This window comes from Equus caballus, chromosome 23 (genome assembly GCF_041296265.1).
Source record: "Equus caballus isolate H_3958 breed thoroughbred chromosome 23, TB-T2T, whole genome shotgun sequence".
Lineage (NCBI taxonomy): Eukaryota > Metazoa > Chordata > Mammalia > Perissodactyla > Equidae > Equus > Equus caballus.
In genome coordinates this window covers 65,082,973-65,103,890 of record NC_091706.1, presented here as the reverse complement: position 1 = coordinate 65,103,890, position 20,918 = coordinate 65,082,973, and the positions used below count along the sequence as shown (strand labels likewise).

The window sequence follows — 20,918 nt, the reverse complement described above, 5'->3', positions numbered from 1 at the left end:
TGCCCATCTTCCTCTACATTATATGTAGGACGCCTGCCACAGCATGGCCCGAAAAGCCGTGCTCAGGTCCGCACCGGGATCCGAACCGGGCACCCAGGGCTGAAGCAGACGTGGGAACTTGACCACTGGGCCACCCTGCCGGCCCCTACAGGAACATTTTTAAAGAGAACCTTTCAAGAAAAAAAGGCGGGAGGGGAACCAGGTAGGTATTTTTAAACCATTTTAAGGACTACAGATAAGGAGTAAACTTCTTCTATTCAGATCCAGACGTCAGAACTGGTTGCAGGTACAAGGAAGCGAGTTAAACTCGCTGTCAAGAGCCTCGTAATGATGAAAGCCCTCAGAACACGGCCGCCTGGGACAGGCTGGGCCCACCCAGAGGTGCGCCAAGAAGTCTGCCATCCACCTAAGGCAGAGGCCACCTGGCGGATTCCTAGGGCCTCCTGGTCACCGGTCAACAGGGGCGTCTTGGGGTGGCGGCTGGGAATACACTGCACAGTGAACACGAACCTCTTCCTGAGCAAATGCACAGCGAAACGGGCGCGCGCCTCTGGGCGCCTGTCGGGCCTTAGAAGGATCCGGCTGCAGGCGAGGCGGCGAGAGGTTCCTGCTGTTGGCAGTGCCCCCTCCTTGCATATGGCAGCCCTTCTGCGCCTGCGAGGAGATCAGAGCGACCCCAACTGCACTCCCCTCTGCCCTCACGCCTCCCGCTTCCCAGGCAACCCACACCGGCCTGGTCCCCGCGCGCTCCGGCCACCGCTGCTCCGCCCGGGGCGCACGCGGCGCTTGGGCCGCTGGGGCCATCGGGGTGCTGGGGGTGCACGGGGCTGGGGCCGCTGGGGGCGCACGGGGCGCTGGGGCGCTGGGGCGCACGGCGGCGGGGCGGGCCCGGGGCGGCGGGGCGCGGCGGCCGGGAGGAAGTGCGGGGCCTGCCCGGGCGCGTTAAGGAAGTTGCCCAAAATGAGGAAGCGCCGCGCGCTGGGCGGCTGAGGCGACTCCGGCGGCGGGAAGAGCGAGGAGGAGCCCGCGGCCCCGAGCTGCGCCCGGAGCCGCCCGCGGACGCCCGCCCGGCCGCCCGGCGGCCCCGGAGCCCAGCGCCCCGCCCTCGCCTCACCTGGCACAGGTAGGAGTGGCCGCGCGCTGCCTCCGCCTGGCCGGCGGGCCGCGGGGACGCAGGACCTGTGGGCTGGCGGCCAGGGGAGGAGGCGGCCGTGCTCCTGCGTGGCCCGTTTGTGTGCGCCCAGCACCCCGGAGCAGGGACCCCAGGGCCTTGGGCCTCTGAAGTCAGAGGGAAAATGTGATGAGCTCATTCGGATAAAAAGATGGGTTGTGCCAGCTTTCCTCCTAAGCCTAGTGCCCCCAGGGTTCGGCTCCCGGACGGGGCGCGAGGGCCGGGCCCGCCGGGCACTCCAGGGGCCCCCGAGCGCGCCAAGTGCGGAAGCGGCGGGTCCCGGGAAACGCGAGGGGCGTCCTCGGGCACAGGAAGCTCGATCTCGGAAAGAAGGCGTTTTCGTTTGGCTGAGTCTTACATAAATCCATTGGAAAATTCCACTGTGTTCAGCGAAGTGACTCGATGGAGAAGTGTTGCATGCCTGCAAAGGTTTTTGTATACATTTCTTTTCCTACAGAAAGCAAGCAGTTACGTAAAAACACGAAACTCTCTGAACCACTGCTAAAATTTAGCATGATTCCTCTTTGTTTGACACATTTTTACAGTAAAGTAACTCGATTAGCCGGTGAGTGACTTGGAGAGCAGGGAAGTTTCGTGTAGTAAAATGTAAATTTGAGTTAAATATTTTTTTAGGAATGTGCTCCAAAACCTCAGACCCACTTACATAACTGTACAAATGCTTTTCATTTTTCTGTTTGTTTGAATGTTCAAGAACGAGAAAGATGAGCGTTGGAGAAGTTAGAGTTTGAATCTTTTTATGCTGGAAACAGTGTCGCAGGTTATTTTAATGTTTGCTTGACTCCCCTAGATTGCATTGTACCCAAGTAAAACTGTTGACTGGGGGAGTTGCTCTTTTTCTTAAACCCTGAAGAATTTCAGCCTGTATTTAAACAGTCGGAGATGTCTCACATCTGACTTTTCATGTTAAAAAAAAAAAAAAAATCACATGGTGCCTGAGAATTTCTGGAAGAAATGAAATTTATTCTAGTATCTGACTTCTTTGTTTTAGAAACAACAAATTTATTGTTCTTACGAAGGCGGCATTTTCATTAAATGTAATTAAATTCATTGATGTGTGTCCCTCCGGTCCCCTACACCCCCCTACCCCGCCCAAAACAAGGTTTTAATACTTGTAAAGTATTAGATGTTTTAAGTGAGAAATCTTGTCTGCTGAATTATCTTATCAAATCACTTTATTCTATCTACATCATACATTTGATGTATTTAGAGAAATTTGGCAGTAAAATAGAAATTGATTTGTATTATCCTCTGTATTTGGAGTGCTTCCATATGTAGGATTTTGTAAATAGTCTTAATAACTGGAATATTTTTAATGTTTTAAGCTAGGATAAAAATGAGGTGGATACTTTAGGTCTTTACCGTTCCTGAGGGGTGAAATTGGCAGAAAGATCATTTTGCTAGATTTCCATTTCAGAAGTAACTCGCCATAGCCTTTTTCAGGCTCATGTTTAATAATCTAAGCTCAGGTCTGATTTCTCTGTTTTTAAAGCAAAGACCTCTTAGTAGGATATCACGTATGGAGCACATAGCATGTCCATGATCATTATCCAAAACCCTGTGCCAAGATATGTTTTGGAATTCAGGATTTTTCAGATTTGGAATTCAAATTTAGAATCTGAATTTCAGCATTGCGTGTGGAGGGGTGTGCATGCATGCTGACACGACTTGTGCCATAGCCCTTCAGGACGATCTCAGCAGCATCCTGTGATCTCACCCGTTACTGCTTCTGCACTGACAGTGTGAATAGTCTCGCTAAGTGGAGTAGAGAGAGACTATAAATAGCTGTGTGTCAGCTTCGGGCAGATGTTGTCACTAAATGAAGTTCCCTAAAACTTAGCAAAAAGGCTTGTTTTTCAGAGCCTTTCAGAGTTGGGACTTAGGGACTCAGCCTGTGTTAGATCCCGTTGAGCTACCATTTGCTTTTGAAACCAAATTGCGTTTCTCTTGCCAGTAACTCACGGTGTCCGCAGACTAGACGGGCACTTGCCCCTTCTCAGGGGCCCTGAAATGGCAGGACCTCGCTGACTTTTCAGTGATAATGACCCCAATGCAGACCCTCTGAGCGGGAAGAGGATGTTTCGTCCCGTCCTTCCTGAGATTCTTTCAAACCACAAAGTTGCTCACAGAAGGGGTCTTGTCCCCGCCCGCAGCGGCAGTGTGTCCTGGGAGAAATAGTTCCTGTTCCCGTTGTGTGGCTCTGTCCTGTCCGTCATCTGTGCCCACGGCTTGGCGGGCTCCTTCACAGTCTGAGCTCGTTTGACGTTCTCTGCTTTCACTGTAGAGATTTTTTTCAGTTATCTCTAAACTCACCTCTTCTCTGCCGGTTTGTAAGTTTTAACATTTTCTTCCACTTCTGGATTAGATTAGCTGTAAATGAATGGAGAAAAAATTAGGAATTTAGGCCTTTGGGGGAGAATTTTTTAAAAATGTCCACCTACTGAACTTTTTTTTTCTTTTAAAGCAATTGAAACCAAAAGGTAGAGTCTTAAAGAGAGATTGTAGTTGAATGGCCTGACTTATTTACGTCTTGTCGTCTTCCTCTTCTGCCTTCGATTTAAACAAGTTGCTTCTTTTTCACTTGGAAAAAGAGGTGTTTTTTTGTTGTTGTTTTCTGTTTTAACCGAGGAATTGTGGGAAGATAAGAAAAAACTAGGCTGATTGGATTTTAAAGGAAAAGTTCATTCCTTCATTTTGATATTATGTTAGAAGGGAAGTTTTCTATTAGCTTATAATTGGGTCTGACAAAATGTTAGCTTGCATCAATTTGAAATTTCTTTTAGCCTTTAAGAAGTACGGAAGGCTTGCCCTATGAGTCTTGAAAGGTGGTTGAATTGGAATCTTGAGCGCAGTTGAATTTGGCCAAGGCCAAAGATGCCAGCAGAAAGAAGAATATTTAGTTTACGTGACAGTTGGTTTAATGACTCAAAAATGACTATCTCTTGGTTCTTTTATTTCTGGGAAACCAAGTGTTTATTCTCGGAACCTTCCAAAGGCTGATGGTGGCAGGAGGAGGGTGAGGATGACTTAGAATATTGGTGATACCTTGATTCCTGAGGAGGGTGTACTGAAAGCTCTTATGATGGCTAGTACTTGGTAGGCAGCATCCTCTGTCCTGGAGGTACCTAGCTCTGACACTGGGGTCCTGGCTCCTGAAGCTGGTGGCAACACCCCTCAGCGCTGTGCTGGAGCACTGGAGGGGAGCACGGACGTGGGAGGGTTCTGGACTTCCAGATTGGCACGCTGAGTGCAAGATGCCTTGATCTGAGCGGAGGCTGATGCATCAATGGGGGAGTGTAGCAGGGTGGAGGAGGACCTAGCGCGGCATTGTAGGAAAAGCCGCATTTAAATATTGGTTGGTTAGTTATATTCCACATGGCTACAAAGAGCATTGGAATGTCCAACATGTGACCTTGTCCTTTTTCTCTCCATCTGTTTGTCTTCGTCGATAAATCTGCATTCTGTCCTGGTCATTCTGACAATTTATTAAATCTATCCATTGTGGTTAAGTTGTCACGGAAATGTTTTGGTGCAACCAAAGTTAATTTTTCTTTTTATTTACTTTGAATTTATAACAATACCTTCCCATCCTCTAGTACTGCTCCCCAAAAGTAATGTTTAAAATTTTTTTTAGCTATTTCTTCTAGAATTCTCCTCCTTATTTTCTGAAAATATGCTCCTTTGCTTTTTTTTTTTTATGTATCAGTTTTAGACAGTGTCTGCTGACTTCCTACTCCGAGAGAGGAGCACTCCCACACCCGGGATGACCCTTCTATAATGGGGGTTAAGACGCCATTTGGTGTCTACTGTGATCATGTTTGCTGTGGAAGCAAGGCGCGTACTCCAGTTCCACCTTCTTCCTCGTACCCCGTTGTTTTTTCCCAGAGTAAACTCTTGATGCTGTGTTTGCTCACTTGGCCTTGTACCTATTGCTATGATTGTCTACTGACCGTCTGATATTAAGCTGAAACCCCCCTTGACTCAAACCCCACTGAGTCAAGATACCAAGCCATCTATCAGTTTCATTCTTCTCTCTTTTTTTTCTGGAACCCTCCATCTTCTTGCTGCGGTCTGGCAGTTTCTCTTCAGTCTCGCTACACACGTGTTAACAGCTGAAGTGTGCTTTGGGGAATTAGTTGACTAAATGCATCTTCTGGGGTCTTAACGTACCTCTTCTCAGCACTCAGATACCTTCCATTGTGAATCCGTCATCATGATTGTTGAAATATTCCCCCCCAAGCTCTATATTTCTACATTATTTATTTATTTATACATTTATCATTTTCGTAGCATAGGACTTTTATAATTTCTTCCATCGGGACCCATTCTATATCATGCTTAGTGAGAGACTATTTTTAACTCCCATTTAGCAGTGGGCATCTACATTTCAAATCAGCCTCAGTGTCACCTCTGTATGTGCTGGACACTCAGGTTTTGTTATCTGATTGATGGGAATGTGTATTTTCCCGGGGATGAGGAGTCCACAGGCCTTTCATTGGACAGCTGGCCTGGATTCCCGAAGCAGGCACTGTGCGATTTTTAATGGTATTCCCAGGGAAGCCTTCCTTGCTCAAGGACTTGAGAAATGCTGGACAGACGGGATAAAGTGAGTAAGCGGGATGGCTGTCGCGGGCCTCTCCAGGGCCGCTGTGCAGGTGATGTTCACAGGGAGGGCGTGTCAGCGCCCTCTCACACCTTCGTGATGCCACAGGATGAGTTTGTTCTTGGAGCACCTTGGGGACCAGAGCTTTTGAAGTCTGCTGGGTGACCTCCTGCTGCCCCCTTACAAGATCTTCAGGCTTTGCTTGGGTGGAGGCAGAATGCTGCGGTTATTTTCGTCTTTTTCTTTTTAACATATATTTTATTATTTTTATTTATTTATTAATTTATTTAAAAATGGCCCTGAGCTAACATCTGTTGCCAACCTTTTTTTATTTTCCTCTTCTCCCCAAAGCCCCCCAGTGCACAGTTGTGCATTGTGGTTGTATGTCCTTCTAGTTGTGCTGTGTGGGACGCCGCCTCAGCATGGCTTGCTGCGCAGCGCTAGGTCCACACTCAGGATCTAAACCCGTGAACTAGCGAAACCCTGGGCTGCTGAATCGGACGGAGCGCACGAACCCAGCCTCTCGGCCAGGGCGCAGGCCCCAGTTGTTTTCATCTTAAATGCTAAGAATGTTTGAAGCATTTGATTGCTATAATGCCTCAAAGCTGCATTTACTGAATATTTTTATTGACAGTGGTTGAGAGCAGGGGCTGAGGTGCCCTCGGGCTCGAATCCCACTCTGTGTTTTTAAGCTACTCTTTGAGTCTTTGTCACTGGAGCGATCGCAGGGGGTTCACTGTGACGCACACTGGAGACCATGCGTGCAGTGCCATACCTGGCCTGTGGGAAGAACTGACGTCACTGCCACGGCCTCTCCCAGGTGGGTGGCCCTGGGAATCTGCCACCGCAGTCTTGAGTGGGGGCTCATGACAGCATTCCCAAAGGGGTCAGGGATAAGTAAATACCATTTCTAAAGTGAGTTTCTCTCACCTCCTCTCATTTTCTTTTTGAAAGTGTTCAAGTGTAGGGGCGGGCCCGGTGGCGCAGCAGTTAAGTTCACACATTTTGATTCTTGGTGGCCTGGGGTTCACCGGTTCAGATCCTGGGTGTGGACATGGCACCACTTGGCAAAAGCCATGCTGTGGTAGGCGTCCCACATATAAAGTAGAGGAAGATGGGCATGGATGTTAGCTCAGGGCCAGTCTTCCTCAGCAAAAAGAGGAGGATTGGCAGTAATTAGCTCAGGGCTAATCTTCCTCAAAAAAAAAAAAACAAAAAGAAAGTGTTCAAGTGCATAACTGATGCACAAGTAGAGATCCATTAGTGAAGAATTCAGATGGGACAGGCAACACTGAAACCCTCCTTAACCACCCCCCTCACTCCCCGCCATGGGAGGGCAGTTTGGTGTATTTTTCATCCTCTGCATGCACACATGTGTATGTGTGTGTTTCAGAAGGTACAATGTTGGGGGATGGGTGTCTTCTTAATACTAATAACATTCTGCAACTTTCTTTGTTTAATTGACAGCATGCCGGTGATGGGGGAGCTCTTCTTGTCAGTGATCATTGCATTTTACTCCACAGAGTAGAAAATATGATCGTTTATTGATAGACGTTTGGGATTTCCCCCATCTTTGATATTATAAACACAGCTGCAGTGAATGCACTTTTCCTGTCCTTCTTCCCTCTTTTGCCCTTTGCATTGTGTTTCATGCAGCCATCAGGTTAATCTTTATCTCAGGAAAGATCTTTGATCCTCTCTGTCCTGTCAGTCAGTCCATCTCTTGAGTCTTTGATATTTTAGCAAGCACATGGTTGATTTCCAAGGAATGTGGTTAATTCTTTGTTTTTTAATTCTACATTAGGCTCCTGCATTTTGGTTGCTGGACCCCTGCAGACATTCTCTTCTTGCTCTGTGACCTCTGTCTCCCTTGCATTGGCCCATCTGTTGCTCATCTGGTACCTTCCTTCATGGGGTGACTTTCCTGATGTGCTGATATTTCCAGGAGGAGTGCTGGTCTTTTTTTTTTTAAGTGCCCTGGGAGTTAGTCTTTCAGGGCTGCATTTGTTGTGTGGTCCTGTCCCCCAGGAGCTAGGAGGAAGGTGAGAGGCATGGGGCAGGATGAGCCGGGGCCCAGCATGTGGGGTGCACATGCGGCCTGCCCTGCCTCTCTGAATGTGTGTCTTCTCTGCAGAGGCTTTCTGTTCTCTTAGTGGTTCAGGCAGCTGTGGAGTTGGAGAGGCTTGGCTGCCTGGCTGCTCCTCCACCACGCCACCCAGGCTCTGTCGCTTCCAAGGCATCACACCCTTGGGACTTCTCCCCCCTTCCCAGCCGGCCCCTGCCGCCTGCACTCGGGCTGCGGTTTCCCTCTTCAGTTTGAGCCCATCCCGCTTTGCGGCTTTCAGGGAGAGCGATGGTCCCCAGTCCGCTGGCGGTATGCTTCTTTTGCTTCCAGCGTGCTCATGGATGTATATTGTGTGTTATTGTTTTTAATGCTCTTTCTTTCCTTTCTCTGCATTTATAGCAGCCGCATATGCTTGGAGCGGAAGTCCACCACTTCCTTTCTTTTTTTTTTTGAGCAACACCAATCAGCTGATGGTCATAGCTGTGAAGCAAGTGACAGTGAGAAGGAGGGAGGGGAGCTCGCTAGAGCTGGGCTGGGTCACAGGCTTGGGGCTTCTTTGGTCTTTGCTGGGGCCCTGGGTGCTGGGCTGGCCATCCTGTAGCTCAGGAAGGAAGTGTGTCTAAGGAGAGGGCTGCAGTGTCAAGTTCATACTGATTGTTAGGAAATGGCCAGTCCAAAAGCATGAAATTCTTGGAAGCATTTTAAGGACACGTAGGGTGTGAGAGGCGGAAGGGGTCATAGGACCACCTGATTCAGCCTGCTGAGAGGCAGTGACGCCCAGAAAGCTGAAGTGACTTGTCCAGCCACGAAGGGGTGGTGCTGGGATTCAAAGCCTCAGACATAGGTGTTTCTAGTCCAGAACAGAATTCTCACCCGCGACTCTGATGAGGAGTGTGAAAAGGCTCTGCTGTCGTCCTACTGACGAGAGGGTTTCGAGTCCTATCAGTGGGCACCAGGACGCCAGAGAAGGCGGAGGCATGATCTGAATTTGACTTGTCAGTTTCCCTCTTTTATCAGTTGTTAGAGAAAACTTACTATCTTTAATAGCTTTGTGTTGAGAAATTAAGCTGATTCCGTAGGGATTGGATGAAAAATCCTTCATCACTGGGAGGTTAACAAGAGAACATCTGATGTTGCGTATGTCTCCTTTCAGCCCAGATGGAGCTCGCGTCCAAATTCACCACCCAAAGTGAACTAGAGTCCTGTTTGGATGGGAGGATGCTCCAGGCCGTTGTTCTTACATCAGGCCTTCATCTCAGAGACTGTCCCCACGCGGGGCAGAATTGCTGCTCTCTGCATGCGTTACTGTCCGAGGGCTGGGAGGGAAGGTGCAGGGTGTCCTGAAGGGTTGGGATAGAGCAGGCGGAGAAGGAGAATTTCAAACTCAGTTCCATTCCTTTGAGGAACCAGTTGTGACGCAGGTGGGATTTCAGTGGTTCGGTCGAAGAAAGGCAGCTTGACAAGTGTGGAGAAAGGAGGCATTCTAGAAAGAAAACAGAAAAGTCATGTATGATTTCCCCAAAGGAGCTACCAATGTCTGCGAGATATTTCTTCTAGCTTATCTCCTCTAAGAAAACTCTGGAAACTGTGTCAGTATCCATTAATAGAGGAATGCTACAGTAGTTTGTAAGGGTCTCTGGAACAAAGTACCACAGACTGAGGGGCTTAAACAGCAGACATTTATATCATCTCACAGTTCTGGAGGCTGGAAATTCAAGATCAAGTTTTGGCAGGGTTCTTTTTTTCCTGAGGACTCTCTCTTTGGCTTGTGCTGGCATCTTCTCCCTGTGTTCCCATATCGTCTTCCTTCTGTGTGTTTCTGTGTCCTAATTTCCCCTTTTTATAAGGACATCAGTTATATGGGATTAGGACCCACCCTAATGACCTCATTTTAACTTAGTCACCTCTGTAAAGACTCTATTTCCAAACAAAGTCCCATTCTGTAGTCCTGGGGGTCAGGACTCCAATGTATGAATTTGGGGAATGTGAAGACTCAGCCCATAACAGGTGGTTAAGTGAAGTCTGACCTCTCCTCACAGTGGCTGTGCTGTGCTGCCAGCAGGAGCATGAGGGAGCTCTCTGGACATCATGATGGAGAGATGTCTAAGCTGAAGGGAGCACTGTGCACAGATACTTATGGAACTTTGTGTGCATAAGCACCAAACCAAACTCAGCAATTTTTTAAGATGCAATTTTTCTTCTACCTTAGATGGCAAAAAAATTTTAAAGGAAACTTATGAGAAGGGCCAGAGAACAAATGAAAAATAAAGGTGATAAGCAAAGACAAATTCCACAGGATCTTTAGGCAAAGCTACAATGGATAGCAGAGCAAGTCTTTCCCAAATTTCACGTGGAAAATTAGTGCAAGGCAAGGACGGCATCTCCCCACAGTCAGGGGAGGGAACGTGGGTTCTTAATTAATGGTCTTGGTAAAACTGGCTGATAATTTGGAAAAAATAAAACTTTCCTCTTTATACAAAAACAAGTTCCAGGTCGAACAAAGAATAAAAATATAACAGTGAAATTCTATAAGTACTGAAAGAGAACTCAGGCGAGTTTTTAAATAATTGAGGGGTGAAGAAGACCTTGCTAAATATGATAGAAAATATGAAACTGTAATAGAAAAAGCCTGATGAGTATGATTTCCTAAAATTTTAAATCCCTATGCAAATAAAAAATATATGTAAATAAGTGAGGAAAAAACCCGTAAGATATATTATTTTCAATGCCTGTGGAAAAGGACCAATAGCCTTAATATGCAGTGAGTTCTTTGAAATCAATGAGAAAAATAAACACAGTCCAATAGAGAAATCAGTCAAAGACACAAACAGGCAGCTAAAAATGCCAGTGAACCCAAAGGGCAGGAATAGGCTCTGCCTCTCTGTAATTGAGCGTTGATTTAAGGGTTTGCTGTGGGATGAGGGTGGGGAAGCGGGACACTCCCCCAGGTGGGCCCTGGCAGGGCTGTAGGGCAAGAGCTGCTGACATTTAAACACGGATGTGCTTTGACTCAACAATTTCACTTATGGGAAATTATTACACACATAAATTGACAAACATGGGGAAATATGTATGCATACAGTAATTCGTTGCAACATTTTATTTTGTAATAGCAAAAAGAAGAAAGGAAAAGAGAAATGCGTATCAGGAGAGGGACTGGTCAAATAAACTACGGTGTATCTGGGCAGTGGAATCCCGTGTGGTCTTTTTAAACATGTGGAATCTTTGTGGACCAAGATATAAAGATGTCCAAGTTATATTCAGTGAAAAAGCAACATACATTACTCTGTATTTTTTAGAAACAGGTACGTACACATAATGATCTGGGCTACTTGCATTATTTACTACGTATAGAAGCAGGTCGGCCTGTACACATGTTTGTGTGTGCGCGCATATGTGTAAATATGCAGAGCGGTCTGGAAGCAAAGTTGCAGACTGAACAACATTTATCTGGGGAGGGCAGTAGAATCCATTTGGAGAAAAAAGTGAAATGTGCATTTTCACTCTGCATACAGAAGCTTGCAGTGATCCTAACACAATAAAAAGCTTTGCTTGAGCAGGGGAGTAAGTAGGATGAGACCAGGAAGAGAACTAATTCAGAAACAAAGCATCCATGGCTGTTGGGCCCATTCTGTCTCCTATGAGGAGCTGGGCCTTGAGAAGTCGCGTGGCTTGCCAGAAGCTGTGCAGCCGAGGTTCTCAAATGGGCCTGCACACGGCCGTCCCCTGAGGCTTGGCTCACCCACTGATGCTCGGACCGCCTGGAAAGATTCTGATGTGTCTGGCATGTGGCCTGCCTTTGGACATTGGTTATTCAGGCCTCCCACCCTTCCCCCACCACGGGCAGCGGCCAGGCTGAGAACCACTGGGTTAGAACAAGTTTGTAGGAGTTTATAGCACACGAGCACATCTTTGCAGCCTGACAAAGCTTCCACCAAATTTGAATTTATTGGTTTGCTGGGTGTGGTGGCAGCTGTGTGCCTTTGATTATAGAGACTCTGAGCATGTTAGATGTTAGAATGGTGCATCCCCACTTGTGTGTGTGTGTGTGTGTGTGTTTGTGTGTGTGAGAGAGAGAGAGAGAGAGAGGGAGAACTCACGTGCCTTTGAGTTGCAAACACCCCGATCCTCGGGAGCCTGGTTCCTAAGGTCTGAGGTCTGTGGGAGTTTAGGAGGAGGCGTCGAGTGAGAAAGCTCAAGGTGTGCACACACTGTGAGACTTGGGGGAGAAGAATGCACGTGAAATGGTCCTCAGAGAAAGAACGTGTACGCTGGTGTGATAGAAAACCCACCGTAACGTTTCCTACGCAGATGCGGAAGTTGGGATGGTTTCCATCTTTCAGATCCATGTCCAACATTGTTCCACTGACTTATTTTCTGTCGGACAACTTGCCGTCTGCCTGTTTCAGTGAGATGGTTTTTCTCGTGAGAAGGATGTGAATAGTTTCGCTCTGGCTTGACCACTGGGCCCACAGTTTCTTGGTGTCTGTGGCTTGGCTTCTGGGCCTCACAGGCCACAGCAGATGGGAACAGGGGGGCTGCGCTCTCTGTGGGCCATTTGGGGACGGTCTGCAGCTGTGCCTGCCCCTGCCTGACTGTCCGTCCATGCACACACGTGGGAGCGCTGTGCCACACTCACAGGGGAGCCCCAAGGGCTCATTCTGTGCATCCGTGTGTATATTTGTCATCAAACTTCTAGGACATGGCATTGATCTCTAATGGTCCAGTTCCAAGAAGTGGCTCCAGAGCCCCTGTCTGGGGCGGCAGAGGGGCGGCATGGTTGGCGGAAGCAGACCAGGCACCAGGTCTGGCTGCTGTCGCTCCTTGAAACTGCTTAGGTTCTCGCTACCTCATCCACAGCAGGAGGCTGACCAGCCCCGCCCCGGGGTGGTTGTGGGGCTCCGAGATTCTCCATGCAGAGCTCCAGGCAGACTGGCTTGCACAGATGAGGCCCCTGCAAAGTGAAGGTGGGTGGGTGCACCTGGGCATTGAAAAAGGGGTCTTTTAGGGGCAAGACGGTTTTAGAAGACTTTATGGGAGAGTGACAGAAACAACAGTGTCGCTTGATGGAAGCAAACTGTCTGTTTCCTGATGATGCGTTTGGGAGCCCTGCTGGGTTTTAACAAGCAACACTTAGGGAGAGTGTTTTCCTCAGCCGTCTGCTGTCCCCTGTCACTGGACAAGGACACCCTCTCAGGGGATCACGGCATCACTCTTACCCTGAAGTGCTAAAACACTTTGTGATGTTATTTTGGTCCTTGTCATACTCTTTTAAAGTGTCTAGGCTGTGCTAGGGGCCGGCCCGGTGGCTCAGTGGTTAAGTGCGCACGTTCCGCTTCGGCGGCCCGGGGTTCTCTGGTTCGGATCCTGGGTGAGGATATGGCACCGCTTGGCAAGACGTGCTGTGGCAGTCACCCCACATATAAAGTAGAGGAGGATGGGCACGGATGTGAGCTCAGGGCCAGTCTTTCTCAGCAAAAAAAGGAGGATTGGCAGTAATTAGCTCAGGGCTGATCTTCCTCAAAAAATAATAAAATAAAAATAAAGTGTCTGGCTGGAGACCATGCCGCGTGCTCTGTGCTCCCAGCGTGGCGCCCTTTCTGCGTTTGTAGGCACTCTTAAAGTTCCTTCCTTACATTTCAGCCTATCAGATATGACTTGGGTACAGTCAACTGGATATTGGGAGGAAAATGTGTCTCCCCTAACTAAAAAGAAAACTAGAGCCCTATGTTTGGGCCAGGTAAGGGAGACATCTGGAAGGGAGATGTATCTGGACCACACAGCCTGCTCCTTGGGGTGAATTTATAAGATTCCCTTTGTCGACCTGCAGCCCCATTATGTCGGTCCCAGGGGGTTGCTGCGTGCTGCTCCACCTCTGACACCTGGCCCACGTGAGGACACAAGGCCTCTCCCCAGCTTCCCACCAAGGATCTAGAACTGAGCTGTTGCATAGGTCGTCACCAGCTGCATGTGGCCAGTTACATTTCAAATACCTAAAATTAAGTAAAATTTAAAATTCACATCTCAGTAGCCACATTTCAAGGGGAGTAGCCACACATGGCTCGTGGTTCTGTGTGGGGCAGAGCAAAACAAGCATCTCTATCATCACAGCACCATCTGTGGGGCAGGTCTAGAATGTCGTGTTATTCCTGAGCCCCAAGCCATCCTTCCTAGGAGGCAGAGGTGGCACCAGCTTCCGCCCCCTCCCACCTCTCCTATCTCTGACGCTGCTGTGTGAGGAGAGTGCATGGTAACATTCACCACTTGTCCATATGTGGACCCCAGGTGCCTCCTGGTTCTTTAAGGGGATCTGACCTCGGCAAATGATGGTGGCACTAGGACCCCCTCACCCTTCAGATGAGACCTCGAGTCTTGTTCACAGATCTGACCTGGCCCTTTCATCCCCAACACACTGACAGTCTCCTACTCAACACAGCAGCCTCCCCCAACACATAGACACACACACACACAGATGTACACACCACACATATGTGCATACACACAGGCATGCACCCACATGTGCGCATACCACACACGCACAAGCACACATGCATGCATGCACACATACCATCCACATGCACAAAGCATGCACACACAGAACACACACACTTGCACACGCTCCACGACCGTCTAGCTTCGTGACAGGTTAGTAATGAGTCACATAGGGACTGGAATGGTTCCCATTTGTGGCCTTGGAGCTGTCTAATGGGAACCCAGCCTTGGAGAAAGTTACTGATTGATGTGTCCTTGGATTAAGCACACTTGCTGCGGTATAGTTTCTGTAAGAATAAACTAGTTTTTTTGTTCAAGAGGACTTTGAGGTAAAGCAGAAAACATTAGTACTTGTCCGTTTCTCTGCAGTTAAAAAAAACAGTATCGTTTTCTCAGAATATTTGGAACCCAAGGTTCTGTCCATTTGAAGAGGGAATATGGTCCTTATTAAGGCAAAATGAAGGCAGTGTAATGCTGATCGCATGCCCTTGCTCTGTCTTTTCAAATACAAGAAAGCAAGAGTTTTATTTCTGGGAATGTGCACCCTGGGCTCATCTGGGGACTCTGAGAGCAGTGGAAGAACCCCGGGCCTGGCTGAGAGGCAGGTGCATCCTGTGGAGGCAGCCCCCGGGGCCTGTGACGGGTGGAGGGCACGAGGGTGGGCCCGCCCCAGCCGGGCGCCTGCGCTGTCCCCTAGGCCCCAGCTCTGCCTCATCCCTGTTCTGGGCGGTGGGTGAGGGCTGTGCAGCGTGCTGTCTCTGGAATTCCTGTGCTGCCTAATTTGACTAGAGATAAAATACCACAGGAGAAGCCGTTTGGAAGGGTTTGCGAATTATAGAACTTCCTTTCATGATTCAGCCCGACATCAGGAAGTGTAGCAACACGCACTCTTCCTAAAGGCGCCCTCGCACCCCAGCAGCATGGCCTCGCGATTGACAAGAAGGGACACGGGCAAGATTCTGTCACCTGAATTACTGAGTTAGCACAATCCATAGGCCTGAAAATACAGTCTGTGTGGGGGGATTTATTTAACTACGAGTGTGTCCTGAGTGATGCCTTCAGTAATACTTCTCTGGAATCCTAGGTAAAACTTCGAATTCTTCACTCCACTCTGCATTTTGCCCTCAGTTCCGCAGCCCGTGTGGCCGTCATTTCAGTCGTCAGCTCTGTTTGGGTTAGAGCCCCGGAACCTTCCATGGAGGCAGTGATTCTAGAGCCGTGAGCTCTGTCCTGGCTACGCGGGAGAATCCCTGGGAGAGGTGGTGAAAGTGCTGATGTCCGGGCCCACCCCAGGGCGCTGAGTGAGTTTGGGGTAGGACGCCAGCACCGGACTGTACTTTAAAAACAAAACGTCCCCAGGTCACTCTCACCTGCAGCGGTGGTGGAGAACCACTGCTCTGGTCTAGAACTTTCCGTTGTTTTGCTGTTCACTGAGCTGGCTAATGAGAGCAGTCCTCTTGGGTTTAACGTGCGTGAGAAACACCTGGGGCACCGTGCAGGCCCCGAGGCTCTGACTCGCAGGCTGGGGTGGGCAGGCGTCTGCATGTTTAAGAGGCATCCTGAGTGATTTGGAAGCAGGTGTCTAGAAGGTGAGCTGGCCCTGCTCTGGCCTTCTGATTCCTGGTCGAGGCATCTGAACCTCCCCACACACAGTCATTTCAGTCCACATGCTGAAATTGCACTGCTCGCCACCAGCCCGCGAAATTGCACTGCTCGCCACCAGCCCGTAGCCCAGCTGGACCATTTGTCTCCGGGTTGCACACGCTTGCCCCCTCTGGGGACGGTGCTTCCTGTCTGCTGGCTTGGAGTGTGGCCGAGGATAAGTCTGAGGTCCAGTAATTTCCTTTCCTTTATAGGCCCCTGGATGAAAGGATCCAAGAGAAAGTCCTCGTTTATTTCTGGAAATTAGTTTAATTATAACTCTAAATCTCTCTTCTATTCCTTTATTTAAATTCTTCTTTAGGACGCCGGTCTTGCATGTTTTGGATCTCTTTTGCCCTTCTAGTACCTTTCTGTTGACTTCTTTCACTCTTTGTTAATTTCCTTTTCATTCTTCTCAAGCTTCCCCAGCCCGTCCATCATGTTCCTTACAACGTTAATGCCTGTTCTCTTTTTGCTGTTTGAAACAGCAGCCATGATTTCTCTCCCGCTTTTCCCCTGATCTCCTGCTTTTTTCTGATGACTCTTCTTGCCTCCCCATCTCCTAGGCTAACTTGCCTATCTCTGGTGTGAGCTACTGTTGAATGAAGTGACTAGTCTGTAAGTTCTTTGCTTCCATGGCTGTACGCGTGGCCCTGATTTCATCTGCTCCTTGGGACAGCTTTCTGGTGACTGCTCTTTATGTGCCATTTGTTTCTTCTATTGCTTCTGTCTTATTATTTTAGTGTAGTTGTGTGGACCTGGAGTGGGTTCCTCCTCTTGAAAATGAATCATTTTCGGGAGTGGCCCAGGACGTGTTCCAGCCTAACAGAGCATTTGTCACGTCTTCAGCAATGCTGCGTGCATGTGTATGTGTTTATGAGGGGTAGAGAGAAAGAGTTGGTTTAAAATTTTTTCTTCCTGGGGAGGCTGCTAGCCGTTCAGAGTCTCCGCTCCACCCTCAAGAAGTGGTTGGCTTCCCCACTTGGTTCTACCAAGCAATGGCAGAACCCTGAGCTCTGCAGGCCGTCTGAGGTCTGCCACTGCCCTCGTCCTTGACCACTTCTCTAAGGGGCTTCCTGCTGCCAGAGTGAGCCTTCGCTGCCTCTGGCTCTGCTGCCCTCAGCTTGTTCAGGGTGACAGTGTCTACTAGCTCCGTGGCGTTTCTCGTTCTTGTTGTTGGGGTGATTTCAGAGAGAATGGGGTCGTGACATCTTTACTCTGTCAACACCCAAGCTATCTGATATTTTGATATTTATCTTACAGAACAAGTTAGCATTTGGCATTTTCATTGAACAACTCAGTTTCTGCAGGAACAGTTAAGAACAAACAAATAAACAGAAAACAACTTCAGAATGACCAGGAAAGTTCATGTGGCACTCTGCACTTCTGCCAGCCTCTCTGATCCAGGTGCCCAACCAGGGCTGTTGTGTTAGCTGGTTCTTTGATCTATTATGTTGATTTATTGGCCACCTCCTAACAGCTAGTAACACTGCTGGCTGCTGGGGCCATTGCAGTAGCACTCGAGTTGTTTGTGATCAGATTGAAAGAAAGAGTGGAGCCCAGCACCAGGCCTTGATCAGATGTAACCTCACTTATTCTTCACAGCAACCACTTTTTTAGGGGGGACATTTAAAAATACAGAAAAGTGCAACAGCACTTATAATTAACAAAGATTGCAATTTTACTGTTTTTGCTTTTATTACTCCTAAAGGAGGGACATTCCAAATAAGGTGGAAGCTGTACCCTTTTGGTGCAGAGTGATTTGCCCGGGGCCACAGAGCTGGTGAGCGGCAGGGCTGAGGTTCGAGCTCAGGCTCCTCTGGGTGCGAAGGCTGTTTCTTCTCTCACTCCCTTTGCTGTGTTGCTCTGTGTGCACTCAGTGATTATGTGTGGTAGCTGCGTGGCTGGTCTACAGCAAATGCAAGACCTGTATCAGGAAACCAGACAGATCTTCTCATACCATGAGCTGACTTTTGGTGTATGTAAATAACATGTACCTTTTTGAGGGTGCCAGGACGCGTTTGTTAGAAAGACAAACAGGGGGATGCGGTGATCAGGGGCTGAGGCTAACTGAGATATGAGTTTTCCCAATATTAGTATCTATTCACCCTTGTATTGATTGTTTCCAATAACCTGTACTTTCCCATCTCGTTGGTGACCATCAAGGCCCCTTGTGAATATTCCAGAAGTCACTCAAAATGGATAAAGAGTGAATCTGAGACTTACACTTAGCATTCTCGTGTAAGATACTGTCCTGTTGATCCTCCTGACTCCCAGGTTCTGTGTTTATGAATTCACCTACTCCCTAGAACTTAGTAGAGACCACAAAATCAAAGCTCGTGGTGCTTTCGTGGTCCTTTGTGGACACACACACAGCAGCCAAGCATCTGAGTGACCTGGCGAGATGTTCCCAGCGGAGGGTGGACAGGTGTACTCTGCCAAAGCGTCCTTTGTGGGTCACCTGAGTGCCACGTTTTTTGAATTTTTGTGCTTTTTCTTGGTGATTTTGCTGTTTAAAATGGCCATCAAGTATAGTCCGAAGGGCTGTCTGGTGTTCCTGAGGGCAAGAAGGCTGCGAGGTGCCTGATGGAGAGAACACGTGTGTTAGATGGGCTTCGTCCAGGGTGAGTCACAGCGCTGTTGGCCGTGAGCTCAATGTGTGTGAATCAACAGTGCACGTTAAATAAGGTGTCTGTGAACAGAAACACGTGAAACAAGGTCATGCGCGGATCGTCTGATGAAAATGCTGTGAGCACAGCCTCTCAGGAATCTAAGCTGTCCTTCCCCAGGAGTGATGGCTCAGAATTCACTAGTTCAGTGTTCAGGGCAACTTTATAGAACATGATTACCACAAATAACAAGAGTTGACTGTATTTTGTTTCTTTCTTGTACAAAGCAGAGAAATAATTTTTAAAACCAAGTTAAAGTTGATTGTTTTTATAAGAGACATGATTTTGAAACAGATGCACTATTTTATAATACAGTAGACAGCTCTCAGCTTTGCATTTCGTGTTAGTTAAATCGGCCGATTTGTCTCGAGCTCTTCCTGTGGGCCTGGCACTGTTTGGGTCCCGGGAGGACCTCAGTGAGCAGGTCCAGAGGGCAGACCACAACCGTCAGGATTAACACCAGCATCGTCAACTTGATATTTCTGTTTAAACTTGGCAGCAAGCCCCGTGAGTTCTCAAAACACAAATTTTCTACCACTCACACAAGGGTTTTTCTTATGAAAGAATAATTTTTATAGCTAATACTTCTAAATAAATGTCTCTCTCATAACCAGAGACTGATTTTATGGCAGGTTTCCTTCCAGCTGCACAAGCTGGAGACTGGCGATGATGTGGTGTAACGCCCACCCCCTGAGAGGTCCCCATGGCTCATGGTGTTCAGACCCCAGGTCATCACGGGCCGTGTCGAGCGCAGTCTGACTGAGCAGGCTGTCAGCCAGAAGGCCCTCCTGCCCAGCAGGATGAAGCAGGCATCTTCCTTCGGGGGGTCTTTACTGTGGGGTTGAGTCGAGCAACTGGGGCTCCTGTCTGGATCAAACTGCCGTCACATCTCAGCCACTGACTCACTCATTTATTATTCATTTGACAAGTGTTTATGGACCAGATAATGACATCTGAATCATTCCTTCCTTCCTTCATTCATTCATTTGACATGGTTATGGACCATCTATTATAGAGTAAACATGTCTAATTACTTGCTCATTCATCTGACAAATGTTTATGGACCATCTGTTATAGAATAAGCACCAGGTGAGGGTGAGTGAAGAGAGACACAGCCTTCCAGTTTCAGCTCCGACAGGTGAAGAGCTTAGAAGTTGTCACTTCCATTCTTATAAGAATGAAAAAGAAAAAGCTGGGCTAATGGAGACTCAGTGACTTTCCTAGACCATCAGAGAACCGAGGGCTCAAGGCAGATTGCCACCTGGAAATCTGGAGAGATCGGCACATCCAGAGACACCAAAACCTGCTTAGGTGAGCAGAAGCTGCTGGCTCCAGAAACCAATGGGCACTCTTCAAGGGTCAGGTTGGTGAAGTTCTGGAGGCTGAGTGGTGTTTTTTTTTAATTTTTGTTTTTTTTAAAGATTGGCACCTGGGCTAACAACTGTTGCCAATCTTTTTTTTTTTTTTCTGCTTTATCTCCCCAAACCCCCCCTGTACACAGTTGTGTATCTTAGTTGCAGGTCATTCTAGTTGTGGGATGTGGGATGCCACCTCAACGTGGCCTGATGAGTGGTGCCATGTCCGCGCCCAGGATCCGAACCCTGCGCCACCACAGCGGAGTGCACGAACTTAACCACTTGGCCATGGAGCCGGCCCTGATGCTGAGTGTTTTAAAGAGAAGCTTCAATGGATCAGTCCCAGGAGGGTCTCCACTTTCTTGGGCTTTACCCTGGAAACCTTCTTTTGAGGGTACCTGGGATCTGTTCTATCAGGTGTGGTAAGACATGCAGACAGAAATGACTGCCATGAAGGACGAAGTTTTATACTCACAGCTCCCTAGAAGCAGGAGGCGGGCCCCGCAGGGCCACACGAGGCAGCACCAGGGCCTGTCAGGGGGCAGACGGAGAGGAGGAAATGTGGACAAGAGCCTTTATTGTGGCTTCTGCCACAATAAAAAGGAAGGAACAGGCAAGACAGGGGGAACAGGCTTGGGATTGGCTAGTTGGAATGATTTCAGCCGGCTCTGGGGCACAGGCACTGTCCTTGGTTGTCTGGTACCTGGCTCTGGGGGTCTTGGGCAGGGAGATAGTGGCCTGGAGTGTGAGAGCAATAGAAGGGGTGGGTGGGGGATGGGTTGGTTTGGATATGAAAGACACGCTGGTAGGAGAGTCCTTTACTCTCTGCAGAAATTGGCTGGCCCTGGGAGGGGCAGTCTCTCCAGGGTCAGCAAGGCTCAGATGTCAAAATGTCAGAAATACA

General features: G+C 48.5%; 1 protein-coding gene across 2 annotated transcripts in view; it reads left to right on the top strand.

Annotated features, from left to right (window-relative positions):
- Positions 1-908: 908 nt before the first annotated feature.
- SYK (spleen associated tyrosine kinase) overlaps positions 909-20,918 on the top strand; it is a 94,862-nt gene continuing 74,852 nt past the window's right edge. The window contains exon 1 of one of the 2 annotated variants that reach the window (XM_023627555.2): positions 909-1,123. The gene's annotated coding sequence lies outside the window, so the exon portion shown is untranslated. The remainder of the gene's footprint in view (positions 1,124-20,918) is intronic. The other variant, XM_023627554.2, reaches the window with a different exon arrangement.